Source organism: Octopus bimaculoides, chromosome 2 (genome assembly GCF_046866305.1).
Source record: "Octopus bimaculoides isolate indiv1 chromosome 2, ASM4686630v1, whole genome shotgun sequence".
NCBI lineage: Eukaryota > Metazoa > Mollusca > Cephalopoda > Octopoda > Octopodidae > Octopus > Octopus bimaculoides.
The window spans coordinates 5,281,517-5,297,667 of NC_142929.1; the positions used below are offsets into that span (position 1 = coordinate 5,281,517).

General features: G+C 36.6%; 1 long non-coding RNA gene across 1 annotated transcript in view; it reads left to right on the plus strand.

Annotated features, from left to right (window-relative positions):
* Positions 1–14,352: 14,352 nt before the first annotated feature.
* Positions 14,353–16,151, plus strand: part of LOC106868901 (uncharacterized) — a 65,609-nt gene continuing 63,810 nt past the window's right edge. Inside the window, exon 1 of the long non-coding RNA XR_001409352.3 lies at positions 14,353–14,463. This is a non-coding gene — a long non-coding RNA (uncharacterized LOC106868901). The remainder of the gene's footprint in view (positions 14,464–16,151) is intronic.

A 16,151-nucleotide genomic window follows, 5' to 3' on the forward strand; every position in this document is an offset into this window, starting at 1 on the left:
GTGTGCACATGGATGTGTGTGTGTGTGCTTGTGTGTTCTTGTGCTCTTGTGTATGTATGTGTTTTTGCATGTGTGTGATTGCATGTGGATGTGTGTGGTTCTGTAATGGAATTACTTGTAATCACATGCATTAATCTGTATGGATTATCTCGTATCCTGCTGTCCTGAAACAAAATGTAATTATTAGTTCAATGTTTCAGGAAAAGACAGAAAGGAGCTGTGTTGTTTCATGCTTTAAGCTTCTTCACAAAGTTAGGCAGAAGAAAAAGGGTTAAAAAGAAAGAAAATGGGAGTAGTGGAAAAAAAAACATTTTAGCATGTGTCAAATCCTTTTGAAAATGGCTTGATGACTGTGAAGGTGCCTGGCTCAGTGGTAAGAGCATTGGCTCACAATCATGAGGTAGTGAGTTCGATTCCTAGACTGGGCTGTGTGTTGTGTTCTTGAGCAAGACACTTTATTTCATGTTGCTCCAGTTCACTCAGCTGTAGAAACGAGTTGTGACATCACTGGTGTCAAGCTGTATCACCAAGAGCATCGGTGGCATGGAGAGAGGAGACTGGTATGCATGGGTGACTGCTGGTCTTCCATAAACAACCTTGCCTGGACTTGTGCTTCGGTGGGTAACTTTCTAGGTGCAATCCTATGGTCATTCATGACCGAAGGAGATTTAAACAAAAAAGAAAAGAATGACTGGAAGTTAACGAGAAGGAAAGTAGACTCCTACCTAGCCATGCTTCTTATGACCCAGCCACACCAGGTGTGTATTTTCAATGTTATTATAATTTACAATTGTAATTTTGAATGATCAAAAATTATTTTAGATTACCGAGTCAAGTATGGAACCCAACAATTAACTGTAAGTTCCTGGCTTCGGATAAAAAAAAAAATAGAGGAGGATCAGTTAATTATGGTTGTATTCAACATATTCCTCTCTTACATTCACACATTTATTTCAGTGGTCCTTCAGTTTTTCAAAGCCCTGTAAAAAGAACTCAGAAGGTTGGGCCTTTCCAACCAGGCCTTTGTAGCAGTGATGACTTCCAAATTGAAATGAAATTTCATTCTTTTGAGATATTTTACAGTCGTGGAAAGAGGTGCTAGTTGTAGGGGTCCAAATCAGGAGAGTAAGGTGAGTGGTCAACCAATTTGAAGCCCAAGTCATGTATTTTTCTTAGAGATTCATGTGTTGTGTGCACTGGTACATTGTCATGCAAAAAAACAGGACACCACAGTGCAACTTTCCATGGTGATTTTGCTTCAAAGCTTCATGCAGTTTGTCCAACAGAGACGCGTAGTATTCTGCATTGATGGTGTGACCCTTTGGCATGCTTTTTATAAGGAGTAATCTGTCTTTGTCCCAGAACACTGAAGCCAGAATCTTTCCAACTGACTTCTGAGTCTAAAACTTCTTGGGACACAGTGAACCTCTGTGGCACCAATCCACTGATTGCTACTTGGTCTGGGGATCATAATGATGAAGCCAAGTTTCATCCATGGTGATTAAATGAGCCATAAAATCAGCCTCTTCCCCTGAAAACTGGTCCAAAATTGCCTTTGGTGTCATCCCTCTCAGGCACTGCTGATCTGCATTCAGGCATTTCAGCAGCCATTTTGAGGAAAGCTTTCTCATGTCCAGAATGCTGTGGATGATATGGCCATCATTTACATGAGAAATTTCCCGAGTCTCACCTATGACTCTAGCTGAAATCCAGTGGTACTCGAGAATCAATGATGTGCACAGCATCGACTTTGTCCTTTGTGGTCGTGGAAGTTGACCATCCTGACAAGGGTTCGTTTGTGACCTCAAAGTGACTAGTATCGAACCTTGACACCCGGATTTTCACAATGGAGTAAGATGGGCAGCCATTCTTCGTGATTTCATTTATCTGCCACTCCTTTACATTTCAAAAAAGAGGAACTTCATGACCACCCATGCTTCAATTTTACCAAAACCCACTGCCGGAGCTGCTATCATGCATTAAATTTACAAAAAAGAGAAAAACATATATTGTATACCGTTATGATCTTTTGCCTATCTTCTCCTCAATAGTTCTCCCACCACCCCTGTAAAGGTAATAGCTCTACCCTTTCATGATACCCTGAAAGCCAGAACTTTTTAGCACTCTCTCATAAATGGTAAAGAGTTAACTTATAGCTTTCCATGTTGCTTTATCTCACTTTGTTTATTCTTGTCTCTCTGCTCATCTTTTTCTCTCTCTTCACATACTACACGTATGCATGTTATTCACAACCTCACCAATGACATATCCTCATTCTTCAAGATCTGCCTAAGAATTCGTCTTATGCATGTGTGTATGTATGCATGCATGTGTGTATGTAGATGTATGGTTGCTTACAAGAGAAAGGAAGGGTGAGAGGAAATGAAGAGCATTTATATTACTCGGTAATCTAAATGTGGCTGATGCCAGTGCCCTCAGACTGGCTCCCATGCTGGTGGCTCGTAAAAAGCACCATTCAAGCATGGTAGATGCCAGTGCTACCTGACTGGCTCCTGTGCTGGCTGTATGTAAAAGACATCCACTACACTCTTGGAGTGGTTGATATTAGGAGGAGCATCCACATGTGTGTGTAGAAATATGAAGGCTGATATATATATGTGTATAGGTATATACACAACACATACACACACACATATACATACATAAATACATATATATATATATATATATATATATATATATATATATATATATATATATATATATATATATATGTACATGTATATATATATGCATATATACATATATACATTCATATATATTTACATATATATATGTGTATGCGTGTATATATAATATAATATATGTACACATACACACACACACACACACATATACACATGTGTGTATGTGTTTATTGGTAAGTATTTTGTAAGTATGTATTTGTCCACAAAATTAGACCTAACATAAAAAAAAAAAAGATTCCAGATAATGAGAAATTATTTTTTTCTCGTTCTTTATTTATTGTTTTTATCTCCATTTATTCTGTCTTAAAACATAGCAAACTGCAACTTCCTTCCTATCAAATTTGATAACTATTAGTTCAGATCCATTATACTTTTCATTCAAAGAAATAAGTACACCATACTCTCTATCTTCTTTGCCAAAATAGCTACAACATGTTATATTTATATCTTTGGGATAGCTGTGCTGTGCCATAAATCTATTCTAAGACTATCGCCAGATTTGTTTCGTTCTGCAAGTGTTATTGTTCCATGGTCATTATAAAAGAGATATTTTCAATATTATAGGAGTAGCTTTACTAATAATCCATAAATCTATATTTCTGAAACAGCAATAATGTGTTTTATATTTAACCACCAGTGTTGGTAAATAAATGAACAGAGACAACATGGGGTAGAAAGAATTTTTTTGGTATAGCTGGGAACAAGACGACTCTCTAGTGTAGGGACCAAGTAAAATGCACCTGGTGCACTTTGTAAAGTGTTGGCAAAGGAATAGAAACAATGCAGTGTTGGAATAACTGTTTAGTTTCACAACAGAATCTTTTTAGTGTGGTACCATGATAAACGCTTCCACAATGCTGTGTAAAGTTTTTGGTGATATGAAAGGCATCTGGTTATAGATGTTGTGTCTAAAGTGGAACATATGAGGGAGATATGACGTCTGAGCAAAGAGGGAACTTTGTGCAAGAACTGGTTCAGATAATGGCAACACTCTAACCCATGCCAGCATGGAAAAGAAGACGTAAAATTATGGAAAATGATGATGATGATGATAACGATGATGTTGATGATGATATGTACTCTCCCTCTCTCCATGTATCATCATGTATGTATGTATGTATATATATTGGGTTATCCCATAAATAGTATGGTTTTTTTATACTTCTTTTAGTTTTCAAAATTAAGATAAACAAAGTTCTTTTTTAATGTAAAATATACTCTCTTCCATTTTCTACAATGCTTTTCCAACTACCTGGTAGACTTGCAAGGCCTCTCTTCCAAAATTCACTTGTCTGCGACGAAAGATTCTCCTCCAGTACTGTTCTGACCTCACCTACAGAAGCAGTATTGAGCGGGTGTGGATTTGTGCCAGTTGAGAGATTTAAGGTAAAGAGGGGACAGATAAAGATACTTTACTATAGAGCAGATACATGGATACCTCAGCTGGAAAACAAAAAAACCCAAATTAAAGCCTCTGAGCTGTTGCCTGTCCTGATAGAAACAGCAGCTAAATCTTCCTTAAACTCCTATCAATTATGTGCAAAAATGAAAAATTCATTGAATAATATAAATCTTAAATACCCTGGTTGCATAAACAGAGACAGGAGAGTCCTGGCAAAAATAATTGATCTGGGCTCACCTGAAGCTAAACAACAATTTGTGTATCTAAAAAAAACTATGTGACACTCGCAATCTTTCTATGTAAATTTAAACACCATACACTGGAGACAAAATAAAAGACTAAAATGAATGACTTATAAATTCGTTTATTGATTTATGTTGGGGAAAGAGAATAAATAAAATTATTTTATTCAGACAACATTTGGACTTGACAAATTTTAAACTATAAAAGCCCCAAGACAGAAAATAGATGAAACATATAAAAGCCATAAAACAGATGGAAATGTGAGTGCGAGAGAGTGTGTGTGTGTGTGTGTGTGTGTACATAAATATTTATGTATCCGTATATGTTTATATATGAATAGATGTATATAGATATAAATGCATTATATCTATATATTTATGCATCTATACATTTACATATATATATATTAATCCGTATCAATGATTCTCACAATATCCTTTCTATGGCAATGGACTGCATCCCTCTATCAAAAGGAAAAAAAAAGAGAAGTGACTAATCGTTCATATGACAGGCAGTGTCCTTCTACCAAAGTTTCATGTGGCTAATATATGGATCTCTTTCCAAGTTCTTTAATAGAAATTTCATAGCATAAAGAAAGGCTGAGATGAGTTAGCTCCATGCTTTGGGTTTAGAGTTCAATCTTTTGAAATATGCAAAGATCACATGTTTTAAGCCACACTGCATTGACTATTCAGGCTTTATGACTTCCCCATGGCCCAGATGAAGACAATGGAGTGGCTGTGCTGTAAATTTGTGTAAAAGTGGTTGGCTGTTCTCTCAGCTTTCAGTTTGGTTAACCAGTACAGCAAAACCACTGGACGAATTCAAAGCTACTAAAATAGTTGTAAGTACATGGCTGCTATCTGAGGAAGTGCAAGTCAAGCATACCAATATGGCAATAAGGGGAAGCAGGAAGTTGAAATCCCATAATGTAAGGGAAATAGAAACATATTGGAAACACCAGGGGATTGTTGGGGGTAGTCTACCAAGATTGTTGGGGTTAGTCTACCAAGTCTACCAAGGGCTTGGTAAATATAGCACCAATTGGTAGAGATGTCTTGGAGGGAACTCTGAAATACTGACCAGAAAAAAGTCATCTTCCCTCTTGTGAGCTAATGTTGATGTTTGACAACCTCTAATAACCTTTAAATCTGGAGCAAAGAAGAATCATCGTGCAAGTAGTGTCAGCCACATTGTTGCCAGAGGCCCTGAGGCAGTGGAAGAAGACAGATACATGTGGAAACATAAGATCCTTATAGAAATTGCAAAATGGACAGACCTGTAGAGAGTTAGGGTTAACAAGCAGCAGGCAACAATACTCAAAAGTATCAGATTTCTAAGGAAAGATGGTCAGCTTCTTTAGGCAAAGCAGCCGCAGGGAACCTGTTTCCATTTTGCATCAAACATTCCATTTTTTTAGCAGACATTTGAACATTCATTTCCTCTTGTTGCGAAACTTATGAAATACTTGAATTTTCTTCGTGTAATTTTGCTCTGGAACCTATTGAACTTTGATTTTTTTGGGGGAGCATGTTTTATCACCATGGGACTTACTCATTGAGAAACAGGAAAATTGCTGAAACTGGTAATTTAGTAAATTAAAAAAAAAAATTTGAAAATTACTGTTTTAAGATCCAGGTGAATTTTCAACACCAAAACCAATTGTCTATCTGTCTGTCTGTCTGTCTGTCTGTTTCCCCCCTCTCTCTCTCTCTCTCTCTCTCTCTCTCTCTCTCTCTCTCTCTCTCTCTCTCTCTCTCTCTCTCTCTCTCTACCTCTATCGCACTCGCTCTCTCTCTCTCTCTACTTCTATCGCACTCTCTCTCTACCTCTATCGCACTCTTTCTCTACCTCTATTGCACTCTCTCTCTCTCTCGCACACACACACACACACACACACACAATTTTCTCAGTTTCACCTGTCTTTAAACAAGCAATGGTTTATAGTTAGCACACCTTGTAGTATTCCTGATGATTTGGGATAAGTATTGCTTTAAATTGCTTTTAATTTTTATGTATCTTAATTCCATAATTATAGACTTAATTATACTTATTCCCCATTAAACAGCTGTTGAAATTAATTAGATTATATTTGTGAAATTCATGCATTTCTGAATTATATCCATATAGGGGGAGAATTCACAAAATAAACAAAAAACAAAGACAGGAAGTGATCGATAAGAAATGTGGATCACCAAAGGTTCGATCAAAATGAGTTAAGAGGGAAAAAAACAAGGGAGAAATGGAGATAGTGAAAAAAAGAAGGATTTTGTTACAGTTTCTGTGTAATAGTATTTTCAAGCAAAAATCCCTGCACACGATGGAAAAAAAGAATCACAGAAACTGTTAACAAACCCTTTTTTTTACTATCTTCATTTCTCCCTTGTTTTTCTCTCCCTTAACTCAGTATGACCAAACTTTTGGTGATCCATATTTCTTATCTATCACTTCTAAACACTATTGAATTTTGTGCATTTAAAGAAGATGATCCACATTTTTTATATTATCGAATGCTGTGAACATTTAAATCATATTTGATATTACTGAATTTTGTAAATATTGAATCTCTTGAGCATCTTTTTCTGCTTTGCAATTTAAAATTTTTACCAATGATAAACAGAAAATATTGTTGAAATCAGCTGGGTATGCATGTAAATATATTTATTTAAAAACAAGTTTTTCAAATTTAGGTGCAGTTTCAACAAAAAATTTTTCTATATTTTTTCCTGTGCTGGTATGATCATGTGTTACGTATGGATGAGGACAGCTGTGCGAGGAAATGCCACAACCTTACAGTGGAAGGAACCTGTGGAAGAGGTAGACCCGGGAAGACATCGGATGAGGTGGTGAAGCATGACTTTCGAACGTTAGGCCTCGCAGAGGCAATGACAAGAGACCAAGACCTGTGGAGATATGCTGTGATTGAGAAGTGAGATCGCAGCCATGGCTGATGCTAGTATTGCATGTCTGACCCATTTAAGAGTACCCTTGAAGCATTGGGCAATATGATATGCTTGAGAAGACCTGTTGAGTCAAGTAAAATCGAAATCGTAGCTGTGGCCAGTGCCACCTGACTGGCTTCCGTGCCGGTGACACATAAAAAGCACCTTCCAAATGTGGCTGATGCCAGTGCCCTCAGACTGGCTCCCATGCTGGTGGCTCGTAAAAAGCACCATTCAAGCATGGTAGATGCCAGTGCTACCTGACTGGCTCCTGTGCTGGCTGTATGTAAAAGACATCCACTACACTCTTGGAGTGGTTGACATTAGGAGGAGCATCCAGCTGTAGAAACCTTGCCAGATCAGATTGGAGACTGGTGCAGCCTCCCAGCTTGCCAGTTCTCAGTCAAACTGTCCAACCCATACCAGCATGGAAGGCAGACATTAAACGATGATGATGATGATATATATAATTCTTGTTTTTAGAATTAGTATACCATGTGTTATCACATCATAAGAGGTAACAAACGTGACATATATATTATATAATACCTTGATACTGTCTGGACTAAGATCCTTGTTGACAGGCTGCTGGTATTTATAGAGTGTTAAACACTTTCGGTATGCAAATTAGGGACTCCTTCATAGAGTAACTGCTGCATTTGTTGAGTATATAAACAGTTTGGCTGCTTGCTTCTCTGGGGACTGTCAGAATGATGCAGATGCCTCTGATGAGAACCCAATAAGGTTTGAAAATCAGTTAAGGTTGTTCATAATTTTTTTCAGTCTGTGGAGAAATGACTGAAATTTGCCCTGTTTATAATTATACCATGTGTTACATATATATATATATTATATATATGTATATATATTGTTCAAATTTACAGAAAACAAAAGATGAAGACAGGTGAGGAACAACAAGCAGGTGTATTAGTTTGATGCTTGGGAAGAATGAAGCCTTTGATGTTTTGAGTCTGTGCTCTTTGTCAGAAAGGGATGAGTGGAAAAAAATGGGAAGTGGAAGAAACTAAACAGAGAGAGAAAACAGTATGTTGGTATTATATATATATATATATAGAGAGAGAGAGAGAGGGGGAGAGAGGGCAGAAGAGAGATAGGTATTAACATACACACACATGCAGTTACAAGTATTTGCTCAGTTGTATCAACACATGATTACCAGAGGTAAAATGTGGAGTTTATAATTTTGATAAATATAAAAAACAACACATGGAAAATATGAACTTACCAAATATGATATTAATATCTGTTTCTCAGATCTTATTACAAAATCAGAAAAACGAAATGAATATATTTGCTAAAAAATGAAAATAATAAATAAAAAAGATTAGAAATTCGGTACGATTATTACTATTGATATATTCATGGTTACTAAAAAACCAATCAGTAAAAGTAGTGGATGATATGAAGAATATGATTTCACAAAGAAAGATTTTCAAAGAGGCCTTATATGGAAATGTCCTTCTTAACAGAATAATTTGCCACTAATTCAATAGAATAGCCAATATGATGTGCATAATTTCCTTTGATAATTTACTAGTTTTGAATACTTTTATAGGTTGAATAAAATATAATGACAATTCATAGTTTTCTCGGGTGATATATTTTTAAAAAATGCTTAAGGAAGACAAAAATTAAATATAAAAATTAGAAATGGAAATAGAAATAATCAACATATATGTGATATTATGTGGAGGCGCAATGGCCCAGTGGTTAGGGCAGCGGACTCGCGGTTGTAGGATCACGGTTTTGATTCCCAGGCCAGGCGTTGTGACTGTTTATTGAGCAAAAACATGTAAAGCTGAATGAGGCTCCAGCAGGGGGTGGTGGTGAACCCTACTGTACTCTCTCACCACAACTTTCACTCACTCTTTCTTCCTGTTTCTGTTGTACCTGTATTTCAAAGGGGGCCAGCGTTGTCACACTCCACTCCAAGAACTACGTTAAGGGTACACGTGTCTGTGGAGTGCTCAGCCACTTGCATGTTAATTTAACAAGCGGGCTGTTCCATTGATCGGATCAACTGGAAGCCTCATCATCATAACCAACAGATTGCCACACACACACACACACATATATATATATATAGTACCATCCAAATGTGGTCAATGCCAGCCTCCTCCGGCCTCTGTGCCGGTGGCACATAAAAAGCCCCCACTACACTCTTGGAGTGGTTGGCGTTAGGAAGGGCATCCAACTGTAGAAACACTGCCAGGTCAGACTGGAGCCTGCTGCAGCCTCCTGGCTTCCCAGACCCCCAGTTATATATAAATATATAACATGCTTCTTTTAGTTTCCACTTACTAAGTGCACTCACAAGGCTTTGTTTAACCTGATGCTATAGTAAAAGACACTTGCCCAAGGTGTCATGCATGGAGCTGAACCTGGAACTGTGTGACTGGGAAACAAATTTCCTACCACACACCCATGCCTGCATGTATGATTAACATTTTTTGGAATTTTTTTTTTGTCTTTTTTGAAGATTTATAATTTCAAGTATAAACAATCATTAGGATTGCTAAATTTAAAAATAATCCAAGTCTGAAATAATTTTCAGTGAGCAATAACCAAACTTGAGATAACCTTTATTGTCTGAGGTACTTTCGCACACTGACCAATATCATCACCTCAGATAACCCTCATTATCTATGGTACCAGCTCTGAAATAATGAAATAAATTTACAATCTTGGTACGACACACGCTGATAATATTGATAAATTACAGGAAAACAATTATGAGATAACTGTTTGAATCAGAAACTAGAATTGGATTTGATCATCATATAAATAATTCATCGACCACATGACCTTTGCTTCTAACAGTGGGGTCATGAATGTTGAAGTCGGAGAATATTGAAATGTTATTAGTGTACAACAAGAATGATCTCAAATATAATGATTTATACAATTAAACAACAAACCAATGAGGAAACCTCTAAATGGTTGTCGAAGGTGTGAGATATAACAGCTAAATCTTCCTCATACCTTCTACTGTAAATAAGGAAAAAAGAAAAACATATTATATAATGTAATCTTAAATACCTCTAGAAAGATGTCATGGAGGGATTGTCTTTTATGATTAATCTGTTTCAGCAGAATTGATTTGGGGTTAAATAACATCAACACTGAGTGTTTTCTTAATGCAGGGCATCAGCAGCATCAGTGCCCATTCGGGAGCAATCATTGGAATCGTCTCCAAGCTGGCTCCACTCTCTTTCTCATCCCTCTCCTAACAAACAACAGAAAAGCATTAATTTTGTATGATGTGTAATTTGCTTTTGACAGTTGTTTCAATGAGGTAAAACATCCTCAGTTTATGTAAGTACAAAATTAACACACATAATTAATTTAAATAGGATGGCTTATCCATCACATCAGGAGAAAAAAATTGTAAATGCATGCGCACACACACAGATCATACTCTTTTATTCTTTTACTCTTCAACTTGTTCCAGTCGTTTGACTGTGGCCCTGCTGGAGTACCGCCTTTAGTTGAGCAAGTTGACCCCAGGACTTATTCTTTGAAAGCCTAGTACTTATTCTATTGGACCCATTTGCTGAACTGCTAAGTTACGGGGACATAAAACACACCAGCATCGGTTGTCAAGAAAAGAATATGTATTAAATTAAAGGCGACAAGCTGGACGAAATGCTTAGCGGTATTTCGTCTGTTGCTACGTTCTGGGTTCAAATTCCACTGAGGTCAACTTTGCCTTTCACCCTTTCAGGGTTGATAAATTAAGTACCAGTGGTGTACTGGGGTCGATGTAATCGACTTGCCCCCTTCCCACGAAATTTCAGGCCTTGTGCCTAGAGTAGAAAGTTGTTGGTGTTGTTTAACCCTGTTCAGTCCTGATACAGTGGATCCATGATTTAAGAGGTACTTGGGGTAACCTAAAGGTGCATGGCTGAGTGGTTTAGGTATTTGGCTCATGATTATCAGGTCATTGGTTCAATTCCTGGCAGTGCATTGTATCCCTGAGTGAGACACCTTATTTCATGTTGCTCCAGTCCACTCGACTGGCAAAAACAAGTAGCACCTGTGTTTCAAAAAGGGCCAGCCTTGTCACATTACTGTGTCACCCTGAATCTCCCTGAGAACTATGTTAAGGGTATACATGTCTGTGGAGCACTCAGCCACTTGCATGTTAATTTCACGAGCAGGCCTGTACCATTGACCAAATCAACTAGAACCCTGGAACTGATGGAGTGACAGTTTTCTTATTTTATATAAGTATTTATGATGTGATTTGAGGGAGATACAGTTGTTATTTCTAGCAGCTCAAAGCTCTCTCTTTGGCTTATTTTGCTACTGTTATTTATGGTGTTCTGGAAATTTCAGCTTTATTGTTTTTCTTTGAACCATATTTTACTGATTCTAACTTATTTATAGTCAGTATATTTGTTTATTTGTGGGATTTTTTTTTTTCATATATTTTGCTTTCTGCTGACACTGTTGTTGTTGTTGTTGTTGTTGCTGTTCCTGTTGTTGTTGTATAATACGATCTCTTACATCTTAATCACTCTAAATTAACGAACAAATTTAAAAATATATAAATATTTGGCATTTGATAAACTAAATTAATTGAATTATTTTGAAAGCAACGAAAAATATAAACAAGTAAATAAATAAGGCAATAAAATGTAATAAAATATATATGCAAAACAAATAAAAAAAATAAAATTAGATGCTGCTTTTGTTTGCTGGGACTTTTTGTTTTGCTTATTTATTATTTATTTTTTGTTGCTTATGTTAATGATTTTATGACTTAAAGCATATTTTTTATTAGATTTATCAGAGTTTAGGATTTTAAATACATTTAGGCAACATGTAGTCTAATACATGAAGAACGAAGACTCATAATACATGGAAAGTCAGGAAACATGGAAAGAAAATGAGGAAAAGCTTGTTCTAAAGCACATTCAGGCTATCGGATGATTTTCTGTTAGGCTTATGACTAATTGTAATGGAATTAATTTTATGAATTAATAAAATTTACTTTTATTAACAAGTTGTTCATTCTACTTCCTTTTCTACATCCACCATCAGTACTTCGCTTTCTCCCGCTATAATTGTAACATAATTATAAAAGTAGTCATAAATGTAACTGCGAAAGTCGTAAAAGAACCAGTAAGGATTGATAAGTACAAGAAGCCACTAAAAGACGAGATTGCGCAAATGTGGGCAATGAAGAAAGGAACAGTCATCCCATTGGCACGACAAACCATGCCAAAGCAGAGAATAGCACCATTGTGTGGCTCCTGGCCTTGCTGTCAGTCAAGCCATCCAACTCATGCCAGCATGGAAAGCAGATGTTAAATGATGATGATGATGATGACAACAAAATCTTTATTACATATGTGAAACCTTCATATTTGCATGTAGTATATAGAGGACTCCCTTGAAGTATTTACTTTCTCTAATTGTTGTTGATAATAGATCCCGTTCATCCTTAATATCTCCAAACCACCCCATGCAATAATGGGAAGGAGGGAGAAGCTAGCTGTACATCATTGCTAAGTCACTAGCTTTAAATGTCTGAGAGAAAATCCTTGAGCAACTCAAAGGTGTATAACTTTCAATACACACTTGAAGCTATTTCCACCATTCCTTAGATTAAAATGTCTTTGCAGAAGTAATGAATGCCATGACAGCCTGTAATAGCTATCCCAAATATCTTAGACTACATGCCGGCAGGGGATGCCTCTTTTGTATACTTTGTCTCATATTCAGACAATGTCAAGTTACCACCCAAAATAAATATTCCAAACACACACACACACACGCACAGAGAGAGAGGGGGTGCTGAAAAGTTCCTGGCTTTGTGTAAAAGAAAATAGAGGAGGATCAGTTAATTACTCTCTTTACTCTTTTACTTGTTTCAGTCATTTGACTATGGCCATGCTGGAGCACCGCCTGTAGTCAAGAAAATCGACCCCAGGACTTATTCTTTGTAAGCCTAGTACTTATTCTATCGGTCTCTTTTGTCGAACCGCTAAGTCACGGGGATGTAAGCACACCAGCATCGGTTGTCAAGCAATGTTGCAGGGACAAACACAGACACACAAACACAAACACAAACACATATATATACACATATATACGACAGGCTTCTTTCAATTTCCGTCTACCAAATCCACTCACAAGGCTTTGGTCAGCCCAAGGCTATAGTAGAAGACACTTGCCCAAGGTGCCACGCAGTGGGACTGAACCCGAAACCATGTGGTTGGCAAGCAAACTACTTACCACACAGCCACTCCTGCGCCTATGAATTATGATTTTATTCAACACATTTCCCTCTCAGATTCAAACACTTATTGCAGTGGTCCTTCAGTTTTTCTAAGCCCTGTAAAAAACTTGGATGGTTTGGGTCTCCAGCTCAGGTCTTTCCCAATACCCTTAAAGCCAGGAACTTTTCAGCACCCCATTGTATATGCATGTGTGTGTGTGTGTGTGTGTGTGTGCTTTATCTTTTACTTGTCTTAGTCATTAGGCTGCAGCCATGCTGGGGCAGACTGTGGCCATGCTGGGGCAGACTGTGGCCATGCTGGGGCAGACTGTGGCCATGCTGGGGCAGACTGTGGCCATGCTGGAGCATAGCCTTGCAGAATTTTAAGCCCAATGACTTGATCCCAGTACTTATTCTTCTTTAAACCTAGTACATATTTTATGGGTCTCTTTTGCTGAACCTCTAAGTTATGGAGCCATAAACACTCCAACGCACCCAGTGGCTTCAATGTCATGGTTCAGTAGTAGGATTCCTTCTTTTATTGGTTATGGCGTTTTTGCAGGGCAAATAGTCAGATATAGAACTATTCTCAATAATGCTAAAAAAATTTTGGTATTCAATAAATAAACTGTTAAGACATTTAATAAAACAAGGGTATAGATATGGTAAATTTGGTTAAACCCTTTAATCGCTGTTTAGGTGGGAGACTTGAAATTTTAAATGAACATGGGGTCGTATCTAGTCTTCGATTTAGCAAATATTTGTAAAGATTTAGAATGTTAATGATTCAATTATTTGCTTACTACGTCACCAATATTGTTTGAGACAATTGACCAAGTAGTAATTGTGTACTACGTCATCTACAGTTAAGATAAGCTTTTAAGTTCTAGAAGTGATGAACCATGTGGTTTAGAAAAACATGTAAGTGTTAATGCTTTGTAGTTTTGTTATCTTTGAAACAGTTTTAATTTGGCTTTAATCGTAGCAAAGTTTTATAATAATAGTTAATTATAAGTGTACCTTTATTAGTTCCTATTTATAAATTTATTGTTTTTATTATCAGCTTTTGAATTATGAAATGATGTATTTCACTCATAATTATTATATTATTCATTAAATTCAATCGTGTTTTTGTTTTGGAGAGAATTGAAACTGTCTATCTGGACGACAGTCACCCCTCCCCCTCACACACACAAAAAAAAAAACGAGCTTTCGGACATTTAAAAATTTTTCCTCTGCAGATTCCTAGGTTTTCGAAGACAGATTCCGAACATGCAAAATATCACGTTTTCAAAATTTTAAATAACACCCCCCACCCCCTCACAAATTTAAAATTTTAAACTTTTTTCGAATTTTTTTTATTCAATCTACGTGGAAAAATACGGAGGTTAACAATATAGCAAATAAAAAATGAATCAATTTCAAATTTTATATGAAAAACTCTAAATTTAATCCACCCCCCCCTCGCCCCTCAGCAAAATAAAGGGTCCACGCGCGCGCAACAATCTCCACACCTCACTGAAAATGAACGACTGAGGCGGGCAACCCATGAACTCCACTCATTCTTAGTTAGATGTGCGAAATAACAGCCAAATCTCCAGTTTTTCTTCTTTCTTTAATTATCTGCTAACAAATTCGGAAATAACGTTTGGGAAAAACATTTATTTTACAAAATTCCAAGGTCAAACTAAAGTGTTTGACCCAAGCAAAAACAAAAAAAGTGCAATAGGTGTACAACAACATGTAGTAAACGAATATGAAAACAAGATTGCAAATAGGGGTGGGGAGATTCGAATAATTAAATCTACAAAAATATCTAATTTGAGCAGTTCAACATATAGATACAAAAACTTAAGTTGAATTACAGAACAGAAGACACTTTACAAGGAAAAAACCTGCACAATTAAAATGATTTGCAACAAACTGGAATTTACTGAGGATAAAATCTCAGCAATATGTTTCAGAAAAGTGTAGAAGTTCTGGAGTCCGTTTTTGGTCATGTTAAAACTCGCTATGCATTCGTCAACAAGTGACCATTGCGTTAGTTTAACTCTGGGATCAAAGTAACATCTTTCTCCAATGAATGATCTTTAGTTAAAAAGCAACAGAGAGCAGACAAACGGCAATTTAGAATTAAAATTAGAAAGTTTAATGTCTTCAAGCATGTATGTGTATATATATGTTTACACACATTTCGAAAAAAGTTACTTAAAAAATTGGTGAGTGGAATTTAAAATTTCAAAAACGTGATTTTGCATATTCGGAATCTCCGTCATCGAAAACTTAGTATTCCACTGAGAATCGTTTACTTTTAAAGCGATAAAACAAGACCGACATATTCCGAAAGCTCGCCTTTTTTTAAGGAGTGGGGGTGACTCGTCCAGCTCCACCATTGAATATAAAGCTTTCACTTTCTGTTATAGTAGTAACTATGGAAGGCTGGTGGGATTATTATTTGTATGAACTTGAAAGATTGGTCGCTATTTTAAGTAATTTAATAATTGTAGGTTTACTATTAATACCGATACAGATGTACATAGATTTATGTGTTTCTTTGTTGTAGTTTAATTTTTTAAAGTTAGTGTTTAATCCTGCCTATATTTAGATTG